The sequence below is a fragment of the Protopterus annectens genome, chromosome 3.part1 (genome assembly GCF_019279795.1).
Source record: "Protopterus annectens isolate FY-2018-M chromosome 3.part1, PAN1.0, whole genome shotgun sequence".
NCBI classification, from domain to species: domain Eukaryota; kingdom Metazoa; phylum Chordata; order Ceratodontiformes; family Protopteridae; genus Protopterus; species Protopterus annectens.
The window spans coordinates 123,675,806-123,697,190 of NC_056732.1; positions in this window are offsets into that span (position 1 = coordinate 123,675,806).

Genomic DNA, 21,385 nt, shown 5'->3' on the forward strand with positions numbered 1-21,385 from the left:
CTCTCCTCTGCTCAGCTCAGTGTGTATAGACTGAAATCCTCTCAAAATTAGGGCTTATATACCAGAAGGTACAACCTGAAATAACTTAAAAACAAAGTTCAAATGAAACAATGAGTGTAGTCTATGCCCTAGACCAGCCAACCTTCACCAGCCAGCAACTAGTCAACCCAATCCTCTCAGTAAGGGAAGAAGGCTTCTGCTAATTCAAGATGGCCTGGGACATGTGCTCAGAACAAACAACCACTGCAACAAACAAACAGGCCCAGATACAGCAAATCTGAACTGGGACTATGCTACAGCTACTTGCTATACTATTTTAGGCAGACAACACTACAGAGATGTTTATCACAGCAGAAAACCAGCAGTGATCCTCTAAATGAAAGTTTTAAACAGATAAAGGAGCAAGGAGACTCTAGAGAAAGCTTGAGGATTGCAGTCTGTAAAATATCATTGAGGATTTCAGTCTGTAAAAAATGAGAGACATAGCTTCATACTTAATAACCCTCAATCAAAAGCATAGTAATGCAAATCCTTCTACTCTAGCAGCTTTCTAAGTACACAACAGCTATATGTGTTCCTGATTTTGAATGGTTGTATCTCATAATTTATTAGCTTTCTCCTTGATTCTTCAGTGACGAGGTTGTGAGGTACAGAGGGGAAAGGATTGCAGTATATCCAATAACAACAAAGGTGGCCATAATTTTTCTTTCACTTTCATTCACTAATATCAACATTGCACACAATAAGTGACTGTGTTGGTCTGGGCAGGATGTGTGTGAAAACAACTGATCACTGGCACTGTAGCAGAGCAAGTAGCATTACCAGCTCACAGTGCTTGGTTCCTACATTGGGTTTTGGCTATAATTCCCTGTGTGTGTACAATCTGTTTGTACTCACTCACTGTGTGGGTTTTATCCAAGTGCCTTGGTTTCCTTCCCCAGACCATCAGCTGCATAATTTACGCTTGTCATCATCTATGTTTTGCATTCAGCCCACTCTAACATCAGACAGGTACAATGAAAGTAACTTTTGGAGGGGAGGAAAGCCAGATATTTTCCTCATACAGGACTTGTATCTCTGTAAGCATTTGTCATCTCACTTTATTGGGAAGTACTTACTTTTTAACTTTGAGCATTAAGCATTAGACACAACTTATTTTCTTCTTTGTTTTTAAACACTTTTATTGCATTAACACTTGTGACATAGGCAAACTTACATTTATATAACAGGAAGAACAAACATATCAACAAGAAAAGGAAAAAAAGGAGCTCCAAGATGCGCCACAAAGAATCTGGCACCCTATGGCGTCTGGGAAACTAGGAGCCTGCAGGATTCCATCATTGTTACTTCCTCCATTGTTATTACAGTAGAACCTTGGGCATTTAAAAATGTGTTAAAACTTGGAGCAAAAAATGTTAAAAAGTGTGTATAAAATAAAACAAGAAACAAGTCATCTATCTGGAAAATCTAGGGCAAAGATTAGGGATGTGGAAGGGGAGCTGGGGAGGTGCAGGGAGATCAGTATGCAATAGCAAGAGTATGGAATTCTTTGCCTAGGGTTTCATTTCACCAAAGGTTGGCATTGTTTATTGCAGTAAAACATGTGATATGTATACAATCCATAAAGTGGCTATAATGAGTGAGTACTGAGGTAGTTTGTGGATGAAAGTGACTGACATGCATTTGATCACACGTGATGGTCACTGATCTAAAATAGTAGAGTACCCCACCATTCCAGTTAGCCCCATCCATTCATTTCTTGCAGCCCTCTTCTTTGAAGTCAACAGCTGACACAGGTAATATTTCTGCTATAACTCTGTAGAACATAGGACCTTACTTTATTTATTTATATTGTTATGTATGTATTTGTATTTGCTTTTTTAAGTGATGTACACACAGACCATGTATACTGGTGCTAGAAAAGATGAATGCAGGTATAATAAGAATGGATAAATAAAACCAAAACCTTGTGGTTGACTAACAAGGAAAGGTGATTTGGGAGAGAAGAAGATTTAAATGTTGAAGACAGAATAAATGAAAATGTAGTGTCAAACTGGAGAAGGAGGACAACACTGATGAATTACTAACAATGCTGAGCTGATGATAAATTTATTGCGGGAGACTATTTGAAATATTTTGTATTCCACCTGCAGAAAATTGTCACCTTAAATATAATTTTGTAATTATGCTTCAGCTGCCATGGCTGCTAGTGCCTGGAATGTTGCATTCCAAGACTATCCTTTGCAACAAAGGAAGCAGAGACAAGACTAAGCATAACACCAGCTGACAGAGTAGCAGATTGTGAAATATCCCCATGTGAATAGGGATACTGTAAGGGACTTTGCCAAACTAAATCACACACAAGCTGAATGAGTACAGATGCACAGTATGCCAATTCCAGTTGACACTAAGTAATGTGTAACTTTAACTATCTTAGCTGTAGGGACCTTTCAGCAAATGACTGTGTGTGGGTGTGTATGATTTTGTGTGTACCTGTGTATGTATGTGTATATGTGTGTGTACATGTTTTACGTGTCTGTGGATATCTGTGTGGCGTGTGTATAATTTTGTGTTTACATGTGTATGTGTGTATATATATGTGAGTGGGTGTGTGCTTGTATGTGTCATCTGTATGTTTGTGTGTAGGTGTGTGCTTATATATTTGTATGGGTAAATGTGTGTTTGTGTGTCTATGTGTGCGTGTGCGTGTGCACTTATCTGCATTTATATGTGTGGATGCGTGCCTGTATGTGTTGTGTCATGTCTATATGTTTGTGTGTGGTTATATATTTGTATGAGTAAAGGTGCGTTTGTGCATGTGTATGTCTGCCTGTGTGTATATTTATCTACATTTTTGGGAGTTTGTGTGTGTATATATATATATATAGATTATATTTTATGTATATATATATATATATATATATATATATATATATATAGCTTACAACCAATATGTTGAAATGCAAAGCACGTTTTACTTAAATAAGCAAATTTTTTTGTTGAATTTGTCATTTCTGAATTTGCACAAGTTCGAAAATCGACATTCAAACTTTTGAACTTCCAATGTGTTTATATGTGTTTATATGTTACATATATAAAAATCTCTCTCTATACATACACATATATAATATACACACACAGTATATGTGTGCATGTGTATACTTATATATATATATATATATATATATATATATATATTTACACACACACACACACACACACACATATACATACAATTACACACACAGATATATACGTGTACATGGATATATGTATCTGTGTGTGTGCATTTATATGTGTACGTGTCAGTGTATGTGCGTGTGTTTGTGTATATTTATATGCATATGTGGGTGGGCGGATATTAATGTGTATGTGTGTGTGTGTATTATATATGTATTTGTCTGTGTGAATTTTGGATAGCCATTAAAGAAATTTTACATCATAGCCAAAAATTCTACTCAAGCCCCTCTCCCTATAACTCACCACCTGAAAGTGCAATACAGTTCAACTCATATTTATTTTATTTGTTTATTTACTTAACATTTGTTAACAGGGAAAGTCCAACTTGGAACTGAGCCAATTTTCAGAGGAGGCCCGGGGAGAAACACTCCAGACGCATGTCTTTGTAACGTGGGAGGAAACCGGAGCACCTGAAGGAAACCCACACGAATGCAGGGAATACATGCAGACTCCACACAGAAGGCACCCCTGCCGAGAATCATACGGGAGAACCTCTTGCTGTGAGGTAACAATGCTATCACTGCACCATTATAGATAGTATGCATTTCGAACCAAGGATTTCTTAACATCTAATCCCAACTATGCCCAATAGCCACTCATCACCACATCCACTTTCACCTTCAAATCTGTCCCCACATCATATATAAAACTACTCTTAGACACACTTAAACCATGATCCTCTACAGCTGATAAGCTTCCAAGTGAGTACATAAAATAGCAGCCACTAGCACTGCCTGTCCTGTCTCAATCCTTACAAATAGGTCAGTCCAGGAATCCTACATTCCCTCTCACTGGAAAAAGTCACACATTATCCCTCGGCACAAAGGAGGAAATTCAACAGACATTAATAACTTCAGAACTATAGCAATCTTATCCTCCCCTTACTGGAATACTTAAAAAATGTTTTCAAAAACAATTGCTCGACTATAGCCTGCAGGAAGAACTCGTATGCATACCTCTCAGCTGCACAGAGTTTCACAGAATGTCCAGAATTTTGCCTCATATTTTTGCTCCGTTTTTCATAAAATTGTGGTTTGCTGGCTAATTAGTAGCAAATTGTTAGACTGAAGTTGGAAAATAATGACAGAGATTTGAGTTTCAGACTTCATACTATTCAGAAACTTCATGCTAATGCAAAACCTGTTATCCTATTAACTAAGTTTGTAAGAGCAGTATTTAAAAATCGTCTGTATTTTTGGGGCTTTGTCTAGATTTCTTGCTTTAAGACATTGAGCGGTATGCTCCTATCCCCTACAAAACATGGCTTCTGTCCTCTACATATTAATAGCACTCCCCTTCTAACCGATATAGATACTGTCAATAAAGATAGAGGTAATGGGAATCTATTCTCTTCCTTATTTCTAGACTTGTCTAAAACCTTTGACACTGTTTGTCACAACAAACTTCTACTTCAAATGTCCTCACTAGGTCTCTGTCAGCCCACTATTTTATGGTTCAAAAGCTACCTATCCAGTAGTTATTAGTCAGTAAAATGGCACTCCATGCTCTCTTGTTACCTCCTAGTCACCACCAGTGTACCACAAGGCTTGATCCTTGGTCCCCTCCTCTTTAACGTTTTCCCCAACACCCTCAATACATCCACAAAACAGGCCACCCTACAATACACAAACCATGATAAATTATATTGCTAAATGTGGACAAGTACCTTCTCATTTCTTATAACTCCTTCCTTTCCCTTCTTTGATTGCTTCTTTAATTGTCTTCACCAGCTTTCCCTGTAAATATACCATAAGCCTGTGTGTGTATATATATATATATATATATATATATAAACCACATCGGCCGAACACACTTTAGCAAAAGTGCTTTTCACCGAAAAAGCACTTTCACTAAAGCGTGTTAAACAAAATCTAAAAAATGACAAAAAAACAAAACCACAGAACTCACATTTACGCAGGGGGGCAAGCTCCCCTGCACCTCCCCACCTTTATATTCTCACTCTTTGATCGCACAATAGTGAGGAAAAGGGAATATTCCCTTATCCCCACTGTGCTATGATCTCAACACCAGCCATCTCCCCACATTTTCACCCTTACTTAACCACACTTTTGCAAAAGTGCTTTTTTAGTGAAAAGCACTTTCATGAAAGTATGCTCGGCTGTGAAACGGCCGTTCACTCAAAAGTACAGATCCTATATATATATATATATATATATATATATATATATATATATATATATATGGGTCTACTTTGTTTCACTGAAAGCACACTTCACTGAAACTCATTTCATCAAAGTCTCATTTCACTGAAAATGAATTCCCTCAGCACAATTCACTGAAAGCTCACCACTGAAAACTCATTTGACTGAAACTCATTTTGTCTAAACAGGTATATGCCCTGTTACCCACTGTAGTGGTAGTAGTATCATATATATGTATGGTGTAGTGTAGTGTAGCACTTTGGAGAACAGTTTCTTCTTTTGTTGTAAAGCCTGTTGATAGAGGATGTCCACCAGACAGGTTTGTGTTTCCCTGAGGAGCAGGTTTTAGTTCTGTTGGGTATGGCTGAGTCCATGCAGTTGTACAGGTGCTTGTATACTGCACTGGCATACTGTTCAGCATAGTTGTCTGCATCCTCTGGGGGGGGGGGGGGTGGTGGTGTGACGCTACTGATACCCTCCCTTAGAAATTTGTAGTCAGTTTTTGAGAAACATTTTAGCCTGGTTATGGCTGGGGGGGGGGGGTTGAATGGGATAGACACTTCGAATGAGACTGATCTCACCAGTGAAGAACTTACTATGGGGGTGGTGCAGGAGTCACCCATGTTGGTGAGAACCAAATCTAGAATGCTAGCTCTCCTTGTGGGGGATGAGACAACCTGGTCTAGTGCATTAGAATTGATGAAGTCAAGGAATTGTTAGGTGAGTGCATTAGAGCAGGAATAGTTCACCCAGTTTATGGTGGGTTAGTTGAAGCCACCAAGGATCAGGGTGTTAGGGGGTACTTTGATGGACTCATGTAGGTCTAGGTAGGAGGAGTGGGTGCCCTGAGTCATGGAGGGGGGTCTATAGCTGGCTATAACTTGGATGGGTGTCTTTCCAATTGTCACTTGCACCGGGAGACGTTCTAGTGCATCATGCTGGCAAACCAGTCTGGAGGTGTGCTTGTCTTTAATGAAAATAGAAGCCCCACCACCCTTAGTCTTCCCTACCTCATTCTGGGGTTGGAATGTGTGGAATGATATATAACCTGGTAAGGCAGGGGTGCTCTCTGCAGCCTTGAACCAAGATGTTCTTCATCTCACATTGCTGCAGTCCTATCAATTGGGTAGTCCGCTGTCCTCGGTCGACCCGAATATCAAAGTATAAGGCTGACGTCGGTCAGGGCGCATTTGACTGACGTCAGTACGTCAGGGTACAAATGCGCATGACCGGCGTCATATCCTCAGTCTTTTTTGCCACATGGTCCGATGCAGAAGCAGTATTGCAAGTGCCGGTTGGCGTTCTGAGATTTTTCAATTTAGAAGTTTCAGACCGGATTCAAAGTTGGCTAAGTACCCCGTTGGGGAATATTTTAGTTTTTTCTTGCCTCAGTCATTTACCGGATGTCAGAAAAAGTTAATAATTGCATTTCTTGTGGGAAACAGATACCGCATAAAGATTATCATACTTTGTGTATTCCTTGCTTAGGGCCTGAGCACGACATTGTTGGCTGTAGCTCTTGTGCTAGATTTAATAAACGCACTATAAAGAGGTGGTTGGATTGTGCGAGGTTAGTCTTTGGGAAGCGGTGTAACTATAAAATGCCGTCGGATGCTCCGACGCCCGCTTCTTCAAAGAAGCGCAAGGACAAGGCAGTTAAGCCTAGGCTTGAAGAACCGTCAGTCCCTGACGCCGGTTCTTTAGAGGTGTCGGTGGAGCCGGTGGCTCCACCAGAGGTTTCTTTGTGTTCACAGGGGGAGACCTTGTTATTACAAGATGTGGCCTCTCAGGAGACTAGTCAGGCAGAGGGGGCTTCTCATATTACTATACTCCCCTCCCTTCCTTCGGTGGCTAGGCCCTCTCCTTCTGTTTCCAAGGCTTCCCTCAGGGGCAGGCCAGGTTTAGCTTCAGTTAGTGTTACCCCTAGCTCTTCAGGTACTGTGCCCAAGAAGCATATGCTTAAAATGGCAGAGGATTTGATTACTTTGATTAGGGGTTCTATGCCCCCTCCTCATAAGCGGCCTAGGGTGGAACCTGAGCTGGGGGGTTTTGAGCAGGCTTCAGATGTTTCAGAGTCTTCGGCTGAAGACTTGCAGGAGTACTCTCCTTATTCTGATTATGATGTGGATGATTCTACTCCTTCTGCTACTCCCCCTGAGGATTTTTCTTTTTCAGAAACTCTTCATTCCATGAGGGAGCATTTTAAGTGGGAAGGTCAGGACTTCTCTGATTCCAGAAAAAGGCTTAGGGAATTTCTGTTGTTACCCCAGCATAGGCCTTTGGCTATACCTCCTGTTTTGACTGTTGTGGAAGATGTTTTTATGGAAGCTTCTCTTAATCCTGATTCCTTGCCTCCTGCTCCTGTTAAGCCGGATAGGTATTACAGGGTGCCTGAAGCTCATAAGTATCTTTTTAAGAGTCCTAGGGCAGACCCGGAAACTGTTAGCCATGGGCCTAAAGGTGTTAAGGCTTCTGTTGTTAAGAATCCGGTTCCTGCAGACAAGGAGGCTAGGGCCTTGGATAGATGGGGCAAGAAAGTCTATACTTCTTCCACTCTTGCTATGAGGGCTCTGAATTGCCAGTTTCACATGTTGAAATACCAAAATTATCTCCTTTCACAATTGAAATCTAAGGTTGATGCTCTGGCAGTAGGTATTGATTGTAAGGAGTTGCAAGATTTAGTGCACGTTTCTGAACAGGTGGGTAAGCATTCTTTGCAATGTGGTTTTGATGCTGTACAGGCCTCGTCTAGGGTGGCTACCACTGGGTCAGTTCTTCGCCGGCACGCCTGGCTGAGGGATCAGAATTTGTCTGAACATGTTAAAACAAGGATTTTAGATGCTCCTTTACAATCTGACGTATTGTTTGGTCCTCCTGTTGAGACAGTTTTAAAGAAAATGGAGGACAAAGCCAAATCTATGCAGACTGTTAAAGATTTTTTGCAAGTCCAGCCTCCAAAGTTTAGTAGAAATTGGCCTACTAAGGGGTGGACGTATCCTTCTTATGATTCCCAGTCTAGGGGTAGATCTAGACGTGGTAAGGGCAGAGCTCAGGGCTCTTTCAGGCCTAGAACAGGGAGTTCTCCTGCACAGGCTTCGGGTGAGGGCAGGGGTCAGTCCTTTCGTAAGCAGACCCAATGACCTCCCTTTTCAGCTGCCAGAGCCTGCTCGTCTGGCAGCACCTTTGGGGGGACGGTTGGCACTTTTCAAAGAAAATTGGTGTTTAATTACCCAAGACAGATGGGTATTGGATATCATACACCACGGCTACAGGTTTTATTTCCATACCTTGCCTCCTTTCACAGGCATGCCAGACATTCCTCCTCAACAAAGAATAGAGGCTCACAAGCAGGTTTCTCTGTTGCTCCGACTAGGGGCCATACAGCCGGTCCCTCTGCCAGAAGTGGGCCTAGGATTTTATTCTCGCCTGTTCCTAGTACCAAAGAAGGGGAACACATGGAGACCAATTTTGGATTTATCTATCCTCAACACTTATCTGGACATTCCCAAGTTCAAAATGTTGACGTTGCAGCAGCTTTTACCTCTGCTGGGCAAAGATCATTGGATGGTAACTTTGGATCTCAAGGAGGCTTACCTTCATGTTCCTATCAGACTAGGTTGCGGAAAGTTTCTGCGTTTACCAGATGGGACGTCGGACTATCAGTTCTCTGCATTGCCCTTTGGCTTATCTACTGCCCAGAGTGTTCACGAAAATTCTGGCTCCAGTGATAGCTTTCTTCAGACTAAAAGGAATACAGATCTATCCTTATTTGGACGACTGCCTAATTCTGGCTCAAGGAAGAGAAGAGCTCCTTCATCATTTGGAATTTGTGATAGCAGTGCTAAGATGCCTAGGGTATTCTGTGAACGAAATAAAGTCCAGTCTAGTACCCTCTCAAGACATGTGCTTTCTGGGTGTGAGACTGAATACACCATCCCAGATGGCCTTTTTAACCCGGACAAACAAAAGAGTCTATCCCTTTACTTCCATCAACTATCTCATCAGTCCGGGCTGACTGCAAGGACAGTCCTTCAAGCCTTAGGGTTCATGGCATCTTGTATTCTGGTGCTTCCCAATGCCAAACTGCATATGAGGAAGCTACAATGGTATCTCAAAAATGTATGGACACAGCACTGCCAGGATCTGGACACTGTCATTCAAATAATACCTTGCATTCAAAAGGAATTTTTGTGGTGGGCTCAGGAATGTCACCTAAACAAGGGACTCTCTGTGACCCGGCCAGAGGCGAGTCAGATTTTGACGACAGATGCCTCAGACAAAGCTTGGGGAGCTCATCTCAATGGAAAATGGATACAAAACAAGTGGCCTGTCAGACTACAACATCTACATATCAACATGAAGGAGATGTTAGCAGTCCAGTTTGCATTAATTGCTTTCAAGGAATTACTTCTTCCAGGGCAGGTGTTGATTCTAACAGACAACACAACTGTCATGTGGTACATCAACAAGCAAGGGGGAACGCATTCTTATCCTCTATGCAGGCAAGCAATGATTTTGTGGGAGACTGCTCTCAGTTTACAGCTCAATCTTCAGGCAAGGTTTCTGCCAGGAGCACAGAACTCCTTAGCAGATGTGTTGAGCAGACGAATTATGGATCCCCATGAGTGGAAATTGGATCCTCATGTATTTCAGCAATTGACAGTGTCATGGGGAACTCCAGACATAGATCTGTTCGCTTCTCCACTAAACCATCAGCTGCCAAAGTTTTGCACAAAAAGGTTTCATCCCACAGCTTGGAGAGTGGATGCTCTTTCCTTCAATTGGAGCAATCTTCATGTGTATGCCTTTCCACCTCTGCCTCTCCTCCTAAAGGTACTTCTGAAAGTCAGACAGGACAAGCCAAGGATGATCTTAATAGCTCCGGATTGGCCTCGACAACACTGGTACCCATTACTGAGAAGTCTGGTATGGAAGCCTCCATGGCCTTTGCCTTGATTCCACACCTGTTGTCGCAGGAGGACAGCCATTTGCTAAATGTCAAGCTTCACTCTCTGCACCTCACAGCCTGGCATATTCTGTTTTGAACCATAGTGGGCCTCCACTTCCTCAGCAAGTTTTGAATGTTATCTTGGAAGCTAGGAGGCCTAGTACAAGGAAAGTGTACGCAGACAAATGGAAGAGATTTTTGTTTTGGAGTGCAGCAAAGATTTTGATGTTTCTGAGCCTAATTTGTGTGTGGCTCTTCAATATCTTACTGAGTTACTAGACAAAGGTTTGTCTTTCTCTTCTATTAAAGTTCATGCTGCAGCAATTTGGCTCACTATGATTGCAACCCACCATTGTTTTCTCATCCTTTGTTCAAGCAATTTCTTAGAGGGCAAAGAATATAAGACCCCCACGAAGAGCTCCTACTCCTGCTTGGGATCTCAATTTTGTGTTGGAGAAACTCACTCTACAACCTTTTGAGCCTGCTGCTACTGCTGAGTTGAAGTATTTATCATGGAAGACTGCTTTTGTTGGCCATTACCTCTGCAAGACGGGTTTCTGAATTACAGGCCCTTATGGCAGTTGAGCCTTTCTTGATTTTCCATAAGGATAGGGTATCATTACGTACTAATCCTTCCTTTATGCCTAAGGTGGTTTCTAGTGTGGCTTTGAACCAAACTATTCATTTGCCTACGTTTTATGCAAATCCCCAAAATAAAGGGGAAAAGATTTTGCACACTTTAGATGTCCACAGGCAGTTGCGTTATTATTTGGACAGAACTAAAGGTTTCAGGCAGTCTCAGCAGTTGTTTGTTTCTTTTGCTTTGAGTTCTCAGGGCAAGCCTGTTTCAAAACAAACTATTTCTTAGTGGATTGGGTTTTGCATTGCTTTCTGTTATTCCCATCATGGCAAGGAGATTCCAGCTGGGATTCGGCCTCATTCCACTAGGGCTACTGCCACTTCAACAGCTTTTTTGAGGGGAGTGGCAACCAAGGATATTTTGGAGGCAGCTACTTGGAGTTCTGTACATACTTTCTCTAAGCATTATCACCTGCCGCTTTACTCTAAGTCTAGGGCTGGTTTTGCCACTGCTGTTTTGCAGGGCATTTTGGCAGCTCCTGCTTCCTTGTAGTTAGCCATCCTCCCTTATCTCTGCTTTGGGATTCTACCCAATTGTTAGGACTGCAGCAATGTGAGATGAAGAACATAGTACAGTTTTGTACCTACCATAAATGTAGTTTTTCTTAGATCCTCATTGCTTCAGTCCAATTCCTCCCTCCTTCCCCTCTGTTGTTAGAGGTGGTTGTGTGGGTTGGGTTGTACATTTTGTGTATATTGTATATTTTGTACTATGGTTAGTGCAAGGGTGGTTGGTTGGTTGTTTGCTGTCTTTTGGTTTTGACCTTTCTTTTTAGGGTCTTCTGACATCTGGGGCAAGAAAAGACTGAGGATATGACGCCGGTCATGCGCATTTGTACCCTGACGTACTGACGTCAGTCAAATGCGCCCTGACCGACGTCAGCCTTATACTTTGATATTCGGGCCGACCGAGGACAGCGGACTACCCAATTGATAGGACTGCAGCAATGTGGATCTTCGAACATCTACATTTATGGTAGGTACAAAACTGTACTTTTCCATGACTGCACAGATGTCAGCATCTTTTTATTTTATTTTACATGTGTTTACTGGGCTGGTCCAGCTGGATATATGTCCATTTTCAGCAGAGGCCCAGGGAGAAAATCTCCAGATACAGACATTAATGCTAGGAGAGCCTCCAGTGAGTTTATTTTCAGGTTAAGGCTCCTTCAATTTGCTTTTTGACAGATCTTTTATGTTGAAAGATTTATCTGTGGGACATTGCTTAAAAAAGGCACAATGGGGGAGGCAAGAGCCTTGGCCAGAATCCTGAATCCCAGAGGTGACAAGTGGAGGCCATCTCTGGCAAAGCATCAGGGTCTGTCAACCATGTCATCCCAGCCAGACAGATGCTGAATCTCCTTGGAATGACACCAAAAACTAAGCCAATTTTTGAAGTCAATTCGTTTTTCTTGGTATTATGATATCATTCTTGGTGAAGGTAGGATGCTGCTTAGGGCTAGGGTCATACCTGCCTGGGACACACACTCTAACAGCTCAATAATTCCTCTCTTCATATAGTCCAGGGAGGTACATCTCAAGTCATTCACACCAACATGGACAATGACAGAGTCATACTTGTACCTGTTGTGGAGAGACTTAAGTGCATGCATGATGTGGCAGATTCTGGCACCTGACAGACAACTGACTGTGATCTTCTCCTTGTCGAACCTGGTGAGGGGGGCATCTGTGAGTTCAGTACAATTGAGTCACCAATGACTAGTATGTTTGTTTTAATGTTGTGCTTTATGTGGGGTTACCACCTGTCCCACTTTGTGAGGGACAGTCCCTCTTTTGGCAGTTGTGTCCTGACAAAAAATTAAAAAAATGGCAAATGTCCTGAGATTGTAGGACAAAATTATTTCCTATATTTTATGTAATAGTTGCATAAAACAGTTATTCTGTATCTAAAATACCTAAATGTTATAAGAAACAGAATAAGCAACTAAAATGCTACAAGAATAAGCTTTTATTTAGGCAAAAAAGTTAAGTTCTATCCTTTGTACTGACCATGGGTATGTGTCGGCCTGTAAAATCTGATGTTTGTACCGAAAATGTCCCATTTTGGACATTTGAAAAGGTGGCAACCCTAGCTTTATGGGCTTATGAGTTTATTGTTATGCCTTATGGGCTGTATTTGTGAGACACTGCTGTGTTAACTGCTGTCTGTAATGTGTTTGGTGCTGTGTGTGGAATATATGTGAGTGTGTTTTGGAGGTCTCTGCTGTTTAGGTTAGTTTTTATTGAGGACCTCTGTATATGTGGGTGTGTTGTGCTGGCAATCTTCTCTTTGCTGGGGGTACTCACTGTGGCTCGAGAGAGGATGGATTCCAATTTACTAATATAGATGCATCTCTCACAAGAAGAATTATGTGCTAGGAGAAGAGGGTTGTCAGTGAACATGAGGCAGTTGCTACACTGTCTCAGTATGCCCATGTCGACCAGGCTGGCAGGAGAAACTGATATTTACATATAAACAAATATACAAAGGCTCAACTACTGTTTCTCAAATCAGCAGCAAGACTAACACAAATTGCATGTGCTGAAACAAAATATCCATCTCTGAAAAGTCAACAAAACGTGCAAAAGAAAATGGAATAGAAATGTGAAAAAATAAACAGGTACACAATGAAATAACTGTTCACACAAAAGTGCAGTAATATTGGCCAACTGTAAGAAATGAAACTCAGAGTGCTATGCCAGTTAAAGCATAAAATATTTCACCAAATGAACAATAAATATATATTAATATATCTGCTTGTTCAGCAGTTAGATGAAGTGCAAAAGATGACGAGTAATTTATCACAGTTTAAATTAGTCCTAAATATAAACATGTACTCTTAGCTGTACTGCTCAGTTGTGTGGCATAAGCAACTTATATGACATCCACCTTCTACAGCTGGTTGCATCTCTAAATAACCTTCACAATGTTTACCTACTATCTAGCAACACAATGTAGCCACCTCTTTCACGTGCCATAACCAAAGCAACACTCATGTGCCCCCATATGTAAAACCTGTTGTCTAATTTATGTCTACTGTCACCAATCACAAAAAATAGTAACAATAATAATAATAATAATAATAATAATAATAATAATAATAATAATGTACTTGTCTCACTTCCAACCTTCCACTATGACCACCAGTTTTAAACTAAAGTGATTTCTCTAGAAACTGACAATCAGCAATCAGCTTTGAAAAAAACATAACCAACATCCCCCCAAAAACATAAATAACCTTAATTTCCACACTAGATGAACCTATACAATGCTTAATCTCAGTAGTTTGTAATAAGTGCATTACCCTGCTAATGAACTCAAGTAAATAAATACATGCAGTGAATTAATGAAAGCACTGTAAACAGCCCAATTTTAAGCTTCTATTTCAATTAAATGAAAATTAGCCAACTGAAGTTTAACTCACAAAGATAAAATATCTTCACACCCACTTTTGTCTCTTCGGAGAGAGTCATTGCTGGGAAAATAGTCTCATTAAATGGTAAAGAATGCGCCTAAGAGCTGATCTTTAAATTTCTGCAAACAGGTTCCCATAAAATAGAAATGCAACTATTAACACATCATTAAAATTAGCAGTCCCACCTTTGTCATTTACCATACAGGTACAGGGTCTCTTTGAGGGGAGAAAATTCACAGTTTGGTCTCTCTAAAAGTACTGAACATCATCACCAACTCTATTCCATCTTTAAGGCTTTGCTACTAAATATTGTTATTTTCATTGAAACCATAAGCCATGAAGGTACAAATACACAGACAGACACACACACATCATACTGACAGACACATATCATAAGACACTTGCACACAGTAACTCAAAATTCAGATGGAACACCCCCAAACTGGTTAAAACAATTAACAATGAAACAAAGTGACCCTTTTAAAAAAGATAAATACATTGTAGATATTGACCATGTTAGTGAACTGGTATGTTTTATTTATTTATTTTTCTTCAGTTGTGGTGTAATTACAAAACACAAAATAATCCCAAGTTTGTAACAGACAAGATTATTAGAAGTGCTAATTCTTTTGCAAGGGATAGCCTGCATCTCGCATTCAAGGGTTTCTGAATATTGGCAAAAGCCTTTGCTGACCCCCCCCTCAGTTCCTTTTTTATTTTTTTGTTAGAATACAGCTAATGCACATTGCAACTCAGCCAATTCATCTAATTCTAAACTGGACTGCATTGAGTTAGCTCTTTTCAATGCCAGGGGTCTCACTAACAAGTTGCTGGATCTTGAAGTGCTGTGGCATCTGGAAAATGTCCATATAAATAAAGTTCTAACGCAGTCCCTGCATATTGGGGTTTTGCAACTACCATGCTTTCAGGCCAGATGGAAACTGCAATGGTGTCTCCTTATCAGTCGGGGACATCTCATCTAAACAGAAACCTAGAAATTCTACTAATTGAGCTCCTAAAACTTCAGTTTACCGCAGGCAAAGCAATCTTCCAGCATTTTACAGAGCCCATACCATGCCCAGAGATGATAATGTCAGATTCTGAAACATTTTATAATAAACTCCAGTAACCAACAAATCTATAATACAAAGTGACTTCATTTTGCCTTAGACTGGGGGACTTCAACCTGTAATTTAAGGTAAGCTAAGAGAATCTTCGATTTGCTAAACAGGAATTCCCTGGTTGAAATACTTAGTGAGCCTGTTAGAGACCAAAATATCCTCAATCTGGCCTTCACATATGTTACCGGTACCTGTTCCACCCTTAGTCTCTCATTCACCAATTAATTTACTGTCATAATCAGCATACCCCCTCTGTAACTAACTTCTCTATGTTTAAATTCTTCAAAAGGGTGAACCTTATGTAAATGGCCCTTTTTGCCACAGCCATAACACTTGTATCTGGGATGTCTTTGAATCCTGTCCAGTGTTTAAGATGAAAGTGCATCACATGAAAGACCCTTGTAGTCATTAGCCTAGTAAATACCTATGAACCTATGAATATTACAGAAAGAGTCATGCCAAAATACAAATATGTCTGTAGGTTAAGATTGTTTTTAATGCTGATGCCACTCTTCATTTTATATTCCCCATAAATGTCACCAAGAAACAATGATACTAGATGACGTTAATATCGACCAGTCCTCCTGTAATGCGCTCTACCCCACTAAACACATTAAACTACACAACTTCACTCAACTAATCAAAACCACAACACAGGTAGATAAAGCATGAAAAAAGGAGTCCATCCTAGACTGGATACTTACTAACAGACCATCTCAATCCTACCTCTCAGGCTGCCTCACAAACACCCTAACAGACCACCTTCCCACCTTTATAATTAGACACCAAGTGAATCCACTAAAATACTCCACCCTCCAACAAATCCGGTACACAAACAATTTCAAAACCCATGACTTCATATCTGCACTTAATCAATGCAGCTGGAGACCACCCTCCTCTCTCCCTCTTGAAAGTGCCATAGACTAAATCAATAACAATTTCCTGAAACATTCTAAATCATCTTGCCCCTATCAGAACTAAATCCAACTATGCCCCCTGGCTGAACAGAGATACCGGTCTACTACTAAAACAGAAAGATAAAGCATGGGATTCATGGCATCAAAATAAAAGAACTAAGGAACAAAGCCAAAAAACAAATTCGGACTAACAAAAGGAACCATGTAGGCATTCAAACCAGACACAAAAATAATCCATAGAAATTCTGAGCCGCCATTAATAAAATCCTACAGCCAGGAAAGACCAGTATTCCACCCCCTAACACTGATGCCACCACCAATAATATTGCCACCCACGTCAATGAACACTTCACCAAATTCATCCTAGCTGTCACCAATAATAGTTCTCCCACTTCACATCAAAACCTATCTTCCACACCAGCAGACCAAAACCTCTTCTTACAGCCTGTTCCAACTAGTACAATATATAAATACCTAAATAGGCTTAAACCCACAACCCTGTCGCTGTCAAATTACTTGCAGAATATATAAAGATCGCAGCCAAAGCCATCACTTATCTAGTCTCCATGCTCAATAATCACTCTATCAGAGCAACATTTTCTTTCACTGTGGAAAATTTCACATAAAATACCACTCCACAAGGGAGGAAACTGTGGAATTGTCTAATTACCGTCCAATTGCCATTCTGTCCCCCTTAGCTAAAATTCTCCAAAAATGTATACATTCCCAAAGCACTGTCTCCCCACTAATAAACTGCTAACCAACACCCAGCATGGATTCCATCCCAATCACAGTAATACCATAGCCCTTACTAACTTTACCAGCACAATAAACCAACATCAAAACAATGGTAACCTAGTACCCACTGTATTCCTAGATCTCTCCAAGGCCTTTGATACTGTCTCACATCCCAAACTCCTTTCTGCTCTCTCCAGTCTTAATCTCAATCACTCGACACTAGCGTAGTTTCAAGACTATCTAACAAACCGCCAACAATCAGTAAAACTCCTTATCTTCCTTCCTACCTGTTACCCTGGGGATCCTCCAAGGTTCCAATCTTGCATCTTCCTCTTTTCAACATATTGACCAACCAACTTCACAAACCTACCTGGAACACCACTCTAGTGCAGTACGCCGATGATTCCACTCTAATCTGCTCCACCCCATCACTCCTTCAACTCCAGGAACTGACACCAGACCTTTACCACTGCTGAAACCTGGTTAACCAACTGTCAACTAATATTTAACCCCAATAAAACACACATAATGATATTCAATCCCACTAGAGCTTTATGACCCATAACACCATTCACAATAGTCTCAGCTAATAACACCCCTATCACACCTGTCCAAAACACCAAACTTCTAGGGGTTATCATAGATTACAACACGAAATTCGATATGCATATTGCACAGACAATAAAGAAAGTCTATAAAAACTCAGAACCCTATATAGATGCAAAAAGTACCTCACCAATGACAGTAAAGCCACCATCGTAAAAAACTCCATACTATCCACACTCCTCTATGCTTCCCCCATACTCATCCACCTAAAAAAACAGACTGAAACTGAAAACCTGCTACAATAAAATAGCTTAGTTTGCTAATGACTCACCCTTCACGACACATCACTGCATAGCAATCAAGCAATTGTCCTGGCTAGGATCACCCGACCTGCTCACATATAATCAGCTTACAACAGCCCATCAAATTCTATATTATCCCTATACAGTTCCTGCTCTTCAAGGCCTACTTAATATCTACTCTAACAAATGCCTATTAAGATCCACCAATAAAGCACTGGCTGACAGGCAAAAGTAACAATAGCTCTGGGGACTCCTTGTTTTCCATTTCTGTTGCAAAAGCATGGAATACCATCCCCACAGATATTAGGACCACTGAATATAAAAAAATTATTAAATAAAAACTCCTCCGTTCCCATTTACATAGTTATTGGGCTTGGTTGGGAGTGCCTTCTGTGTGGAGTCTGCATGTCCTCCCCGCGGACGAGTGGACATTTGAAAGACATGCGTTGAATGGGTGTGCCTTCGTTGAAGGTTGGGCATCGGGCTGGCAACTTGACACCATAAAAACCATCTGCCAATCATTAGCGGACCGGAGTTCCGCTGTGGCGACCCCTAACCGGGAAAAGCCGAAAAGACAAACATTGGTTATGTAATTGTTCTGACCCTGGGTAGCTTCATTTAATTAGATCATATCATACTTTAACCTTCTATGAAAGCTTGCAACAACTCCTTTCTACACTCTACTCAATCAATGTATGTTTACTGTACTAGTCACTTGTGAATGTAACCAAATGACAGAACAAAATGTCATTTCAACCGTATTATTTATTGTAACACATTGTGCTCCTTATAGTATATTTACTTTTTGCTCCTTTCTTGGCCTTGAAACTGTACCTTAGTAACTTTGTCTGCCATTGTGCTGTACTTTATTACCGTGTGTATTGTGTTTACTGTATTTGCTGTCACTTTCATGCCACTGCGCTATACTTCATTACCGTGTGTATTGTGTTTACTGTATTTCTGTCACTTTCATCTAGTTCATAATTCAATTTATAGTAAAGACTATGAGGACATTATTCAGTAAATTCAAACAAGTTGTTACATCTCACCACAACTCAAGTCTTGAATTGCAAATATAGAAAATCAGCACCCATGTTCTCCCTTATTTGAAACAGTCAGTAATTTTGGGGGACCTCAAGAGTAGGCAAGAAATTATAAAACACCCCTGACTATGCAGACCACATCAGAATCTGTGGCATATTAGGTGTAGCATCAAATCTTGTCCCCAATCACTCAAAGATTTAGGGGGGTGGCATAGAACTCCAAAACTACTCCATGGGTAGAATAAGGACAAAGTGGAGGGATTATGTCAAAGACTCCATAGAACACCTTGAGATCTCACTAGATGACTGGGAAAATCTTGCTTTAGAAAGGGAATTTTGCTGGTCTACCCCATCACCTATTAACCTATGATCAAGTATAGTTTTATGATGAGCTGCCTACCCTAAAATATCTTTTGGAAACTGCTACCACTGCATGGAGTTTCGGGGCCACTCCACGGTATAACTGAAGATGAAAATAGTCACTGGCTACTTATTGTGATGAATCCAGAGTGTTGTGTATTCTGGTTTTATTTCACTGACACAGTTGTACAACTATCACTTAGGCCTGTGGGACAGTACAGCATTTTGACAATTACCAAATTACAACCAACTATAACCAAGTCCAGCTGGTGAATCTGGGAATCTTGAGGCAATGTTACAACTGCCTTATGTACACAGACAACCCTCTCCTCCCCCCAACAAATTCCAACACATGTGAGAGATGCAACCATATAGCCAAACTGGAGGCTAAGCTCTCCCAACTCAGTACTGGCGTAACCAGTCAGGAGGAGAAGGAAACCACACTCACTACAATTCCAGTCTCACATAGACCTATCACGACAGCAAACCAAACACATAAACACACAAAAACATACTCGGAGGCTCTAAATAAAAATTTGCCTAAGCAGCAGAGACCTCCAAAGCAGACACCCAAGCAACCGCTACCCCAAAACAAAACACGTGCAACACATAGCTCACAAAGCCAGTGTGCCGAACAGTCACAGCCCTTAAGGCTAAACAACACACCTGATACACTTGTAATAGGTGACTCTATCGTCAGGCACACTGACGTCCTGCTCACTAGGCTGAACAAGGAGAAGGCCATAGTGAGCTGCCTGTCGGGCTCTAGGATCCGCCACATAACACAAGCGCTCAGGTCACTCCAAGGCAAGTACAAATATGACTCAGTCATTGTCCATGCTGGTGTGAATGACCTGAGATGTACCTCCCTGGACTACATGAAAAGAGACATAGAGGAGCTCTCTGAGCATGTAGCCCACGCTGGTATGACCCTGACCTTGAGTAGCATCTTACCCTCACCAAGAATGATGCCACAATATGAAGACAAGATGATCAATTTCAACAATTGGCTTAAGTATTGGTGTCATTCAAAGGGGATCCAATGACATGCTCGACAAGCCACGATGCTTCGCTAGGGACGGCTTGCACCTGTCACCCCTGGGCTTTCGGATATTGGCAAAGGCTCTTGCCACTCCCATAGTGCCGTTTTTAGGCAAGGCTCAAAAGAGAAACCCACCTCTATAGGTATCACAAGGGATAAGAAACTAAGAGTAATGCTACTCGACGCCAGAAGTCTAAACCTCAAGATGCACGCACTCAAAACTCTCCTTAGCATGGAGAACATAGATATCTGTGCAGTAACAGAAACCTGGTTCAAGGCTCCTGAGAGCACCCCAGCATTACCAGGTTATACCTCATACCATGCTTTTCAGCCCCAAAACTTGGACTGAACCACAAAAGGAGGGGGTATCAATATTCATCAAAGATACCCACACCTCCAGGTTGGTGGCACAGCACGAAGCATCAGAGACTATCCATGTGCAACTAACAGTGGGTAAAGCTGCCTTCCAGTTTATAGCCTGCTACAGACCACCCTCCCAAACCCAGGAACCCCACTTGGCCTTCCCGAGAACACTGGAAAATATGAAGGTCTCTCCAAACACCATTATATTGGGCGACTTCAATTACCCAAACATAGACTGGGAGCATTACTCTAGCTCCAACACCCTAGCCCAAAGGTACCTAGAATTTATAAACTCAAATGCTATGGAACAACTTGTTACCACTCCCACAAGAGGGGAAAACATACTGGACCTGATCACCACCAACATGGAGGCTCTATGCTCCAGACCAGAAGTGTATCCCTCACTGATAAGATCAGACCATAAACTAATCTCACTGGATATTCACATCCCGACCCCACCCCCTGCCCAGAAAACCACAGTGAAAAACTTCTCTAAAGCAAATTTTACACTCCTCAAAACCGAGGTGGAATCCTTCAAAGCCCCTGGG